General features: G+C 46.0%; 1 protein-coding gene across 3 annotated transcripts in view; it reads left to right on the top strand.

The window, feature by feature from the left end:
• The first annotated feature begins 3,224 nt into the window (after window positions 1-3,224).
• The window catches only part of FEZ1 (fasciculation and elongation protein zeta 1), an 88,812-nt gene continuing 79,535 nt past the window's right edge, over window positions 3,225-12,501 (top strand). Inside the window, exon 1 of one of the 3 annotated variants that reach the window (XM_068238874.1) lies at window positions 3,225-3,325. The gene's annotated coding sequence lies outside the window, so the exon portion shown is untranslated. Of the gene's footprint in view, window positions 3,326-3,621; window positions 3,711-4,245; window positions 4,265-12,501 lie in introns of those variants that run through there. The other 2 variants (XM_068238875.1, XM_068238876.1) reach the window with 2 other exon arrangements.

Consider the following 12,501-nt stretch of genomic DNA (forward strand, 5'->3'; position numbering starts at 1 on the left):
TGTATAGATACTTTGAAAAGTGGTAATCATTAACAAACTGTTCCCCATCCCCTTCTTGCACCTCTGACACTGTAGTTGCCATTGGCAGGTTTTGGTGCGCCGTATCAACTGTTATGTATAGAGTGCTTGGGGGGGCCCATTGTAAAACTTGCATCGGGGCCCACAGCTCCTTAGCTACACCACTGCTTACTTATTTTTCACCTTAACTGTAAAGAGAGCTAATGCATGAAATAGATAAGGAGAAATAATTCATGAGATAAACAAATAAGGAAAGACAAATCATAGGTTAAAGAGAACCCGAGGTGGGTTTGAAGAATATTATCTGCATACAGAGGCTGGATCTGCCTATACAGCCCAGCCTCTGTTGCTATCCCAAACCCCCAGAAGGTCCCCCTGCACTCTGCAATCCCTCATAAATCACAGCCACGCTGCTGACAAACAGCTTGTCAGAGCTGGCTGTGTTTATCTCTATAGTGTCAGTCTGCTGCTCTCCCCGCCTCCTGCAGAACTCCAGTCCCCGCCTGCATCCCTTGCCTCCCTGCTGCTTGGAGGGAAGGGACGGGGGCAGGGACTGGAGCTATGCAGGAGGCGGGGGAGCAGCTGAGACTGACACTACAGATGTAAACACAGCCTCACAGCACGGCTGTGATTTATGGGGGATTGCAGAGTGCAGGGGGACCTTAGGGGGGTTTGGGATAGCAACAGAGGCTGGGCTGTACAGGCAGATCCAGCCTCTGTATGCAGATAACATTCTTTAAACACACCTCGGGTTCTCTTTAAGGTGCCCATACATTTTCTCAGTTTCCCGCCGATAGCAGATTCGATCACTGTGATCAAATCTGCTGTGAAATCGATACGCAAATGCTGACCGATAGGCCTGATTTCCGTCCAAAATCAATCGATCCAGTCGATCAATTCAGTTGAGCGATCCCGTTGAAAATTTAGCTCGATCGCCAGCAGTTCGGGAGTGCGTCGATAGCGGCGTTCAATTTTGGCCGACCAACGCTAGCGGCAATACACTACCTGTTCCGCCATTGCGTGTCCCCGCTGTCCCTTCTCTGCGCTGGGCTCCGGCAGGCTTCACTTTACTTCCTGTTGGGGGAAGTATAATCAGTAGAGCGCCCTCTACTGTTTAAACTTCCCCCGTCAGGAAGTAAAGTGAAGCCGGAGCCCAGAACAGAAAAGAGACCGGGGGGACTCGCGCCGGCCGGAGCAGGTAACGTATGCAGGGGGGCAGCAGCAGCTCCACAGATTGTGACTCTATTTCATAGTAAAATCGATTCAAAATCAGTTTGCAGTGTAGGCAACCAATAGATCCCTCTGTGATCAGATTAGATCACAGAGGGATCTATCTGATGGTCGATCTGGTGGCAAGCGACCAGTGTATGGCTGCCGTTAGGGCCCATTCACACTAGGGCGATAAGCAGGCGATTCCCACTAATCGCCAAAGCTCTAGCACTTTTTAAAAGCGCTAGTGCTATTCTACCCTATGGCAGTTTTCTCACTGCCGTGTTTGGCGCCAATCGTGGGCGTTTTGCCATTACCGCTAATCACAAACTTGTTACCTGCAGCATTTTTGTAGCGATCGTGGTATAGTGCTTATAAATGCTGACTGCGATGGCCCTGAAATCGCGGAAGTATCCAGTGATTTTTACCGTGCTAATCGCGGTAAAATTACTTAAGAAAAACGTTTTGTGATTTGTAGTGTGAATGGGCCCTTAGAGGGAACCTGAACCGAGTAAAAGTATTTAAAATAAACAATGATGTACCTGCAACTGAATATTACATACTTGTCTCGCCATCTGTTCCTCTCAAAAGCTCACCATTTGTTCTAACAATGATCCCTTCCTGTTCTGAGATGATTTTGTCAGAGCTGAAATACTGTATATCAGTTGCTGTCAGTTATAACTGAAAGGACAACTGATGAGCAAGGTAATGTCCATGTTTCCCTATTAGTATTTCCCTATAAGAAAAAAAGTCTCATTTTTATTTTCAGTTATGTAGCTTTTTGTTTAAAACATTGCATTATTGTCATATTTGCAGTTTAGAAACCACACTGTCTGTCTAGCTATAAAGCAAGGCGAAATAATAAATCTTTGAACTTTCCTGCAGCAAAACCTTATCCCAAGCTGTCTCTCACTGTTTCCTGGCTGTTTAAAGAAAACCTGTAACTAAAAAAAGTTCCCGGGGGGGGGGCACTCACCTTGGGTGGGGGAAGCCTCCGGATCCTATCGAGGCTTCCCCCGTCTTCCTGTGTCCCACAGCAGTCTCGCTGTGCCCCTCCGAATAGCGGGATGTAAACATTTACCTTCCTGGCTCCAGCGCAGGCGCAGTATCGGCTCTCCGCTCGGAGATAGGTGGAAATAGCCGATCGCTGTCGGTCTGCTCTACTGCGCAGGCGCAAGTCTCCTGCACCTGTGTAGTAGAGCGGAGCCGCAACAGCGCCCCCGCTGGAGCCAGGGAAGGTAAATAAATCAGCGCTTGTCGGGGGAAGATTGCAGGACGCTTAGGAGGAGACAGCGCTGGTGAGTACCCCCCAGGGGATGTTTTTTTTTTGTTACAGAGTCTCTTTAATGCTTCAGAAAACTGTATTTGACCAAGTTGGTGGAATAGCTCAGAGAAGCTCTTTTGCATAGATAACTGAAGTTGTTTTTTTTTTTAACTCTTCCTGTACTGGAAAAAATATGAGACTGTGCTACACATACACTTAACTCCCAAATGTACCTCTTTTGGAGGGACAGTCCCTCTTTGGGAATCCTGTCCCTCTGTCCCACTTTCCTCCTCATTTGTCCCTCTTTCAGGACTTATGTAAATATATATATTTCTCTAGTAAAAATGTGTTTAATTGACTCTAAACTTTATTCCCATCCTTTCAACTGATATATTACTAATTTTAATATGTTAATATGAAGGAAAATGAACCAGGTTAGAAAGGACCAGTGTTTGAATTATAAAACAACATATTTTTCTTATGAAATCTTTATGGTATGTGTGACTAGGGGTGTGTCAGGGGCGTAATTAGGGGTGTGGCTTAAGTGTCCCTCTTTCTCATCTCAAAAAGTTGGGAGGTATGCATACAATCGATTGTCTCATAAGTTTATTTTAGTTTCAGGTTTGCTGTTATAAAGTACTATAAACCTGTAACGTCTTCCATATAAACAGATGCCCATTTTCCACTATCCCAATAAAAAAGCTTCTGAAATCTCCATGACATCAGCATAACCCCTATGTGCGCCTCGGATTGTGAAATTAGATTGCAGGCGGCAGCGACGATTGCCGATACGCATCTATAAGGCCTTCTCTGCTGGAGACGCGGGTTATGCAGGTATGGTACAAAAACAAAGGAGGGCAATGTAATCCTGCTGACAAGTCCTCGCAGTTCCTCCTCGTCAGCAGGTTTGTGTTCCTGGCGAGATGTCTGAGTGCTGCTCCTATCATTTTCTGTGCAGCAATGCTCACATTTACATTCAGCACTGTCATCTCAGCAAACTAGGCCCCTGGCTCTGTTACCATGGCTACCAAAATCCCTGGAGGTGTTCAAGCCAAGCAAAGCCCACCGGAGGCTCATTGTGAAACCCGCCTGAACTCCGCACAAACCCCTCGCATTGTCGTGAGCTCCCATTACGTCACCGTCAGATTTCACCTCAAACGCCTGGCAAGGCCGAAAAGCCATGGGAAAAAATAACACAGTCAACAGCCGCTCTGGCAATGTAATAATCAATAATACTGAGTCTGCTAAGCTAAAAACTAGAGCAGCCACTGAAAAGAAAAAAACAAAACACAATAGAATAACATATTGGCAACAGAGCAAGGCTCCAACACAAGCAGCACTTTAAAGTGAACCTAAACTGTTCAAAAGAAAGCGTTTCACTTACCTGGGGCTTCTACCATCTCCCTGCAGCCGTCCTGTTCCGCACCTGTCCTCAACAATCCTCCGTTCACCTGTTGCGGCTTAGTTTTTTTTTGCTGTTGACGGGCTACTGCGCCTGCCTGTGCAGCCCTGGCCGCTCGCATCTTCATTTGCATTCCTGTCGGCAAGAGCACCCTGCGCAGGTGCAGTAAGAGAAAACCTTGTGCTGCGCCTGCGCAGGACACTCTTGCGGATGGGAACGAGGATGCCCGCGGTCAGGGCCGCGCAGGCGCAGTGGCCCGCAGACTAATCAGTTGGCAAAAACAAAACTAAGCTACGGCGGCCGGGGGACCAGAGGATCATTGAGGATCGGTGCGGGACAGGAAGGCTGCAGGGAGCTGGTAGAAGCCCCAGGTAAGTGAAACTCTTTTTAGGTAGAAACCGTAACCAAGAATTGAACTTCATCCCAATCAGTAGCTGATAACCCCTTTTACATGAGAAATCTTTTCCTCCCAACACTGTGGGAGCCTTGTTGCACTGTGGGAAATAACAGCTGTTTCCAACTGCCAAAAAAGCAAGCAGTATCTCCTTCCACTGACATCACCTGCCAGCAGTAAAGGTGTTGTCATGTGATGTCAGAATGTAAATCAGGGAGAGGAAAGATTTTACAATGGGCAAGCACTGACTAAATCATGTATACATAATTATTGTAAAAAGGAAGCACTTTTGTATTACATTATTTTCACTGGAGTTCCTCTTTAAGGCCCCTTTTACATTTGCTCGGCAAGTGTGTGTTGCGTTGTGGCCATTCACACTTAGTGCATTGCACCTGAAGTTCAGATCTGCCGTCGAGCCACCACAAAAGTCCACAGTGCGTATTAGTACTGAAAGTCAGTGGGCGATGCAGAAAACATATTGCAGCGCGCATGCGTGGAACAACGTGAATATGATGGGGAAACCCGGAATCCCAGTGACTTACTTCATGTCCAACAGGGAGCACGTCACTGGGAAAGGAGCAACAGGCAGCGAAGGGGGGGGGGGGGGGGGGGGGGGAGTGGTGGTGCTTTGCATATGACTGTTGGCGCACTCTGCGCATGGTCATATGCATGACGTTTTCTTTGTTCCATTGCAAGGGGGAAGACCTGCACACAACAAACACAGCGGCCGGGTGTAAAATTGGCCAGGCAACTGGTATTCACTGGCTTCCAATCATTCATTGTTGTCCAATTGAATGGCAGGTTGTCACCTGGGTATGCCTCTTTATCTGGCCCGCAAAGACTTTTTCGGATTGGCTGCAGGCCATTTGGTGACATTAAGACTCAGATATGACTTGCTATGTTAGCGTCACAATATCTGCACTTGCTGAGTTGAGTGTTATAGTGTAATGTTTTTCTGCATCATTTTATGTATACTCCGCCCCCCCCCAGCAGTCTGAAGTATGTTGACCCGGCCCTTGACTGAAAAAGTTTGTGGACCCCTGGTTTAAAGGGGAACTGAAGAGAGAGGTATATGGAGGCTGTCATGTTTATTTCCTTTTAATCAATACCAGTTGTCTGGCAGCCCTGCTGGTCTATTTCTCTGCAGTAGTATCTGAATAACACCAGAAACAAGCATGCAGCTAGTCATGTCAGATCTGACTTATAAGTCTGAACCACTGAAACACCTGATCTGCTGCATGCTTGTTCAGGGGCTATGGCTAATAGTATTAGAGGCAGAGGATCAGCAGGGCTGCCAGGCAACTGGTATTGTCTAAAAGGAAATAAACATGACAGCCTCCATATACCTCTCTCTTCAGTTCACCTTTAAACAGAAATAAATATGGCAGCCTCCATATACCTCTCACTTCAGGTTCCCTTTAACATTCTGCACACTGGCATACCAATAAACCGGCACCCCTAATGTTGAATCAAACGAGGCATTTTCAAACACCTAGGTTACAACACATGACAAATATGACCCAGTAGTCCTTACACTATGTGCTATCAGGTATTCTGTTATGCCTAATACACACCATACAATTGTCTATTAGAGTATTATCTGGCAGGTAAATCTAACAGAAAATTGTATGGTGTGTACGTCAGGGCCGGGTCCCGGCTTGATGACGTCATCAAGGTTTTGGTTATGCAAAACTTATAGCGGACCTGAACTCAGAACTTCCACCTTGCTCTAAAATACTGTATAAGCAACAGCATAATAACCTTTAAAGAAAAACGAATACAAATCCTGCAATAAATATGCAGTGTGTCTACTTCCTACTTTCAAGGAAGCAAACATAGGGTTAACGTCCTGTGGTTACATATTAGCTGTGACTGCCCAGGACTGCCGAATTTCTGTGCTGACAAAGCTGAGAGATCAAATTACACTTGTGATTACTTGCAGATGGTGGGGAAATAGGCAGGCTCTTCTCTTTAAACACACACAGGGTGCATTTCTCTCTGTTTTCCTTGTGTCTTGTGCAAGAGTTCAGGTCCTCTTTAACCTGGGTCTCTATATCAAATGTATCTCGGAAGCCAGTGCCTGGGTATCAGTGTTGTATCTATGGAGTTGTGGGCCCTGATGCAAGTTTTAGCCTACGCGGTGTAAGCCTATGGTCCTGAAGTGGTTAATACCCTAATTCCCTATAAACTAAACAAGCCTCGCCCACAGCTCTTCCAGCGCCTAGGCATTCTGATTCCTATGTAGTAAGTGCTCATGGGAGCTCAGTTTGGGGAGGAGGATGCTTTTCCCGAAGGAGGAGGAGGTGTTACCCGCCTGATATTTCAGAGGCAATGGGGTGGAGAGAGGAGGAGAGGGGAGATTTCACAGGCTGAGGGGTGGAGATGCAGAGCAGCTTGCCTGTGTGTAATGATCACAAGCAGTACATGGCTGCCCTCATTGTATCACAGGAAGAAATAAGTGTCTACTGTTGAAGCCATTTGCAGCTAGATTTGCTGTGTAAACCATCTAAACTTTAGATAAGATATACAGACAAGTTACTTGTTATAGTTAGTTATCTCAGATCCACTTTAATTAAAAAAATGCAAACGATGGGAAATTTCTGTCAATCGTACAAGAATTAACATCATTTCAGGTAAGCTGGCCATACACATATTTATTTCCTCACAGCGTTCCAAAATGGCCGATCCCGACATTCATGTCACTGCCATGTGAAGTCGCGTGCACGCTGCTCGTCCCTTCGACGTTCCCCTGCCCCCCCCCCCCCCCCCCCGCATAGTGACACGGAGCGTCGTCAGCTAACATGCACATGTGCAGCCCCGCCCAGCAATGTCACCCAGGTGCTGATCCCTGACAGGCAACATCTGTCAAATGTGTGTATGCACCTTCAAGTATTTTGACACGTGTGCTGATCAACCACAACCGAGGTGACATGTGACATGATGAGATAGACATGGGTAAGTACAGAGCCAAGCACACAAATAACTAGGCTGTGTTCCTTTTTTTCTTTCTCTGCCTGAAAGAGTTACAAATCAGGTATGCAAGTGACCGCTCCTGTCCGGGTCAGGATTGAGTCAAACTATAGCATAACCCTCACTGATTAGTAATTACAGCCATAAAACACTTTCCTGTCGATAAATGGCTTCTGAGAACAGGAAAAAGAGATAAAAAGGATCAATATTTCATAGATTTGAGCTCTGACATACTTCAAATGTGTCACTGAGCAAAGTCAGTAAAACAGTAAAAACTTATAAACTAAATTTAAATATAAAATAAAACTGTGGGATATCTAAAACAGTCATTTTTTAGGAGGAGGATAGATACAATTGTTTTTCTCATCGTTTTATTTTCACCTCGGATGTCAATCTCGCAACAATCTCAGCTGACAAAAGTCTCCATATACACCCCTTGCAGGGAAAAGGACAGTGCGAAATCAAGAGATCCTGCACTCTGCCCAAAGTAATAATAAAGTTGCCATAAATAGGAAGCAGAAAATTTATACGAAACTAAATGCAGTTTGTCATTGCGAAAGCATTTCCTGAACGCCGTTAGAGGTTGACTAAATTATTTTACTTGCCTGAAGTTATATTCAGATTTTTAATATGCGTGTGGCTGAGAAATAAGCCTGTAAACTGACATTCATTAGAAAGTTGCATTTTGTATCTCAAACCTTAAAATACCTCCTTAAAGCTACAGCACCATTCTAGTTTCAAACACTTTTATTTGCCAGAGGAAAATTGTTACATACATTGTCAGAACAGCTCGTATCGTATGGGTATAAGAATCAAGTAATATAGCATAAGACAAGACAAATAACATTTATATCGCGCTTTTCTCCTGGCGGACTCAAAGGACCAGAACTGCAGCCACTAGGGCACGCTCTATAGGCAGTAGCAGTGTTAGGGAGACTTGCCAAAGGTCTCCTACTGAATTAGGTGCTGGCTTACTGAACAGGCAGAGCTGAGATTCGAACCCAGGTCTCCTGCATCAGAGGCAGAGCCCTTAACCATTACACCATCCAAGACACATAATAAAATTCTCTATATCATGACATAAGCAAGTTTAGATAATCCAGTGACTACAGCACCATTATTTTTACAGGTTTTGCAGGATCTTAGGGCTCGTTTCCACTATAGCGAATCCATGCGGATTCATATAGGCAATACAAGTGAATGGGATTGTTTCCACTTGTGCGTCATGTGGGTGCGTTTTGGTGTGTGGGGGAAATCTGCACGGCAGAGCCGTCAGATTTCGCGTGCAGCTGGAATAGGCTTTTAATAGGGAAATCGCATGCGGCTTTGTCATGCGGTTTTCCCCGCGATTTTGCGTGCGATTTCGCATGTAATGTTATGGAAATTTACACAGGCAGTGACATGGTTAAATTCGCCTGCTTCTTAGCCATGCGAAATCGCATGCGAAGTCACGGGAAAAACAGCATGCGGAAACGCATCCGCATGTGATTTTGTCCGTGGTGGAATCTAGGCGATTCCGCACCGCAACAGCGGAAACGAGCCCTAAAAGAGGTTCTGCTGGATTGTACAGGTTAAGGGCTCTGCCTCAGACATAGGAGACCTGGGTTTGAGCTTTGGCTCTCCCTGTTCAGTAAGCCAGCACCTATTCAGTAAGGAGATCTTGGGCAAGACTCCCTAACAGTGCTCCCTGGTGGCTGCAGCTCTGGTTCTTTGAGTCCGTGCGGAGAAAACTATGATATAAATGTCTTGTCTTCTGCTACTAAAATGACACTCCTTACGAATCAGTAGGGCTTATGTCAGAATTAACAAACCTGTAATTACTGTAATTACTACTGAATAAAGTGCCTCTTTTTTTTTTTTGCCCTGAGGCCCCGTTCACACCTAAATCCGCAAAACGCCAGCGATTAACGCGGAAAAAAAAAATCACTGTACACTGCAGCGTTTTGGGAGCAATCGCGATTAGCGGTGCTATGCATCGTGAATCACTGGGCAAATCTCTGCATGTAACACGTTTGCAGTTAACGCTAACCGCCAATGCGGCAGTGAGAACACTTGCCATAGTGTTACATGTGCTAGTGGTTTTTAAAAACCGCTAGCAGTTTGCCTTGAGCAAGAATCGCTCGATTCCCGCTCAAGTGAGAACGGACCCTGAATGACAATCCTGCTCCTTAGCCATAATCTCCAACTTTTTGAGATAAGAAAGAGGGACACTTAAAGGACAGGTCTGGGGTTAAAAAAAAAATCTACTTACCTTGGGCTTCCTCCAGCCCCTGGCAGCCTATCTGTCCCTCGCCACAGCTCTGCTCCCAGTCGGTGGCCCGGGGTCCCTTCCGTTGCAGATACCTCGCTAGGTTGGCATCTTCTGCGCCTCCGTGAGCGCGCGCTTGCAGTCACGCCCACGTGGCCTGGAGCATTCTACGCAGGCGGCAGCGGAGCGGAGCTGCGGCGAGGGACAGATGGGCTGCCAGGGGCTGGAGGGAGCCCCAGGTAAGTAGGTTTTGTCCCTCCAAAATATGGACAATTTGGAGCTATGCCTTAGCTCTGGTCCCCCTGTGTGACTAGGGTCATGAGGAGCTTGTTTGAGAAGTTTCAGGATGGGCAGGAAGTGCCGGTATTGGAAGTGCTGGTATTGAATACAACAGTTGAATAGTCTTCATGAGCTTTCAGTCAATCTCTTGGTAATAATAGAATACAACTATGGAATATACTGTAATCATCATAAGAAAGCTGCAAATGTATCTGTACTGAAGTATTTATTTACATATTTATACTTGAGGAGTGAGTAGATAGTGTAATACTACAGACATGACAGCTATATGAGCAGGCAAAAGGACCGGGGGATTGGGGTGGGAGGGGGTGGGGGGTTGGGCTCCTGTGTCCTTTTAAGAAAAACTGAAGCAAAAATTATATGGAGGCTGCCGTATTTATTTCCTTTTAAACAATACCAGTTGCCTGGCAGCCCTGCTGATCTATTTGGCTGCAGTAGTGTCTGAATCACACCAAAAACAAGCATGCAGCTAATCTTGTCAGATCTGACAATAATGTCAGAAACACCTGATCTGCTGCATGCTTGTTCAGGATCTATGTCTAAAAGTATTTGAGGCAGAGGATGAGCAGGACAGCCAGGTACCTGGTATTGCTTAAAGGATACCTGAATGGGCATAAAATAACAAAATATACATACCTGCCTTCCTCTAGCCCCCTCCAGGCTAAAAGCTCCCACACTGTCTTCCTCCAACACCCACTTTGTTTGCAATTGGCCCCAGAAAGACCTCTGTTCCAGGGCCAATTGCTCATGCATGGCCTGGCTGCGCGGCCACACCCACCGCATTCACTTCGCCTACAGCGTTCTGCGCCTGCGCCTCCGGTGCAGAACGCTCCTGGCGACAGGAGTGAGGACGGGGAACGTGTCTGGCTGGATCTGCACCATCTGGCCCAGAGTGGAGGATTTTCCGGGGCCAGTTGTGGCGACTGAGGACAGTGTGGGAGCGATCCGGCTGGAGGGGGCTGGAGGAAGCCCCAGGTATGTATACATTTTTTATTTCTCCCCAAATCAGGTACACTTTTAAAGGAAATAAATATGGCAACCTCCACGTCCCTCTCACTTCAGCTGTACTTTAAGACGGAGGAAATGATGTAGTAGGCACGGAACCAGTTCAGCCTATGCCAGATCTGGTACTACAGGTGTAGTTACACTTTCCTGAACTCAGAACTTCCTCTCTGATCTAAAAGGTAAAAAACGGCATAATAACCTTAAGGGTCTGTTCACATCTAAAATCGAAATCGCAAGCGTTTTGCGATTTTGTGGGCAATGTTTTTAGTGCCTTCCGGCGCTTGGCTGCGCGCTGCGGTTTTTTTAAAGCGCTTTTCTAAAGCGATTTTGCAGAGAGATTTTGAAATTCACTCTCTGACGCAAGTCAGGAAGTGAACTCTTTGACCCATAAAAGAATAAATGCAATGTACTTATACTTAAAATCACGAACACAATCGATGCACAAAGCGATTTTGTGAGCATTTAGCGCGCGCTCTTCCTATACCTTCCATTAGAGCAAAATCACTCCAAAAATGGTGCAAGCACCGTTTTGCGAAGCGCAGAGCGGACGGAACGCGCTGATATGAACTTTTTCATAGGGAATCATTGCACAAGCGTTTTGTGGTCGATTTTGAAAATCGCTTGCGCTTGCAAAAAGGCCAAAAACATCCTTAGTGTGAACGATCCCTTAGCGTAGGAACACACTAGACAGAATCGCATGTGCGTTGCCACTATGTGCTATAGAAAACGCATATGCGATTCTGTCTACATTCCTTTTGTTACAGCGGACACACATCCTGCAATAAATCTGCAGTGTGTCTACTTCCTGCTTTTATGGAAGCTGACATATTGTTAACATCCTGCGTTTACCAATGAACTCTCTGCCGTGGCAGTCAGGTGACACAGGTGAGAGATCAGTTTACAACTTGTGATTAGTCACAGATGAGGGGAGAATTAGGCTAAACTCTCTAAATACATACAGGGTGCATTTCTCTCTGTTTTCCTTCTGTCCTGTGCAAGAGTTCAGGTCCACTTTATATTGCTTACTGGCCTATCCTGAAGATCATTTAAATAGCCGGGTGCTGCTTGTAAGTGAGCGCTTGCGAGTTTTTTGTGTTTCATATTAAATAAACTCGGCAGCCCTGGGTGTTTTGGTGGGACGGCCTTGCTGCAGAAGGGGTGATCTGAGGTGGCTGCGAAATCTACAAAGGTACATCATTAACAGAGCCGAATCCTCAACAAGGAACCTAGGCAGTTGCCCAGGGCCTGGAGAGAGTCGAGGGGCCTGGTGGATGCTAGAGCCCACCAAATCTTATTAAAAGGGAACTGAAGTAAGAGGTATACGGAGGCTGCCATATTTATTTCCATTTAATCAATACCAGTTGCCTGGCAGCCCTGCTGGTCTATTTCTCTGCAGTAGTATCTGAATAACACCAGAAACAAGCATGCAGCTAGTCTTGTCAGATCTGACTTTAAAGTCTGAAACACCTGATCTACTGCATGCTTGTTCAGGGGCTATGGCGAATAGTATTAGAGGCAGAGGATCAGCAGGGCTGCCAGGCAACTGGTATTGCTTAAAAGGACATAAACATGGCAGCCTCCCTATACCTCTCTCTTCAGTTCACCTTTAAAAAAAGCCAGGTGATCATCAGAGGTTGACAAAACCTGCTTTCTTGCCTATGGCCCAATTTCATTTTAACCCTTTTCTGATC

Source organism: Hyperolius riggenbachi, chromosome 6 (genome assembly GCF_040937935.1).
Source record: "Hyperolius riggenbachi isolate aHypRig1 chromosome 6, aHypRig1.pri, whole genome shotgun sequence".
NCBI classification, from domain to species: Eukaryota; Metazoa; Chordata; class Amphibia; order Anura; family Hyperoliidae; genus Hyperolius; species Hyperolius riggenbachi.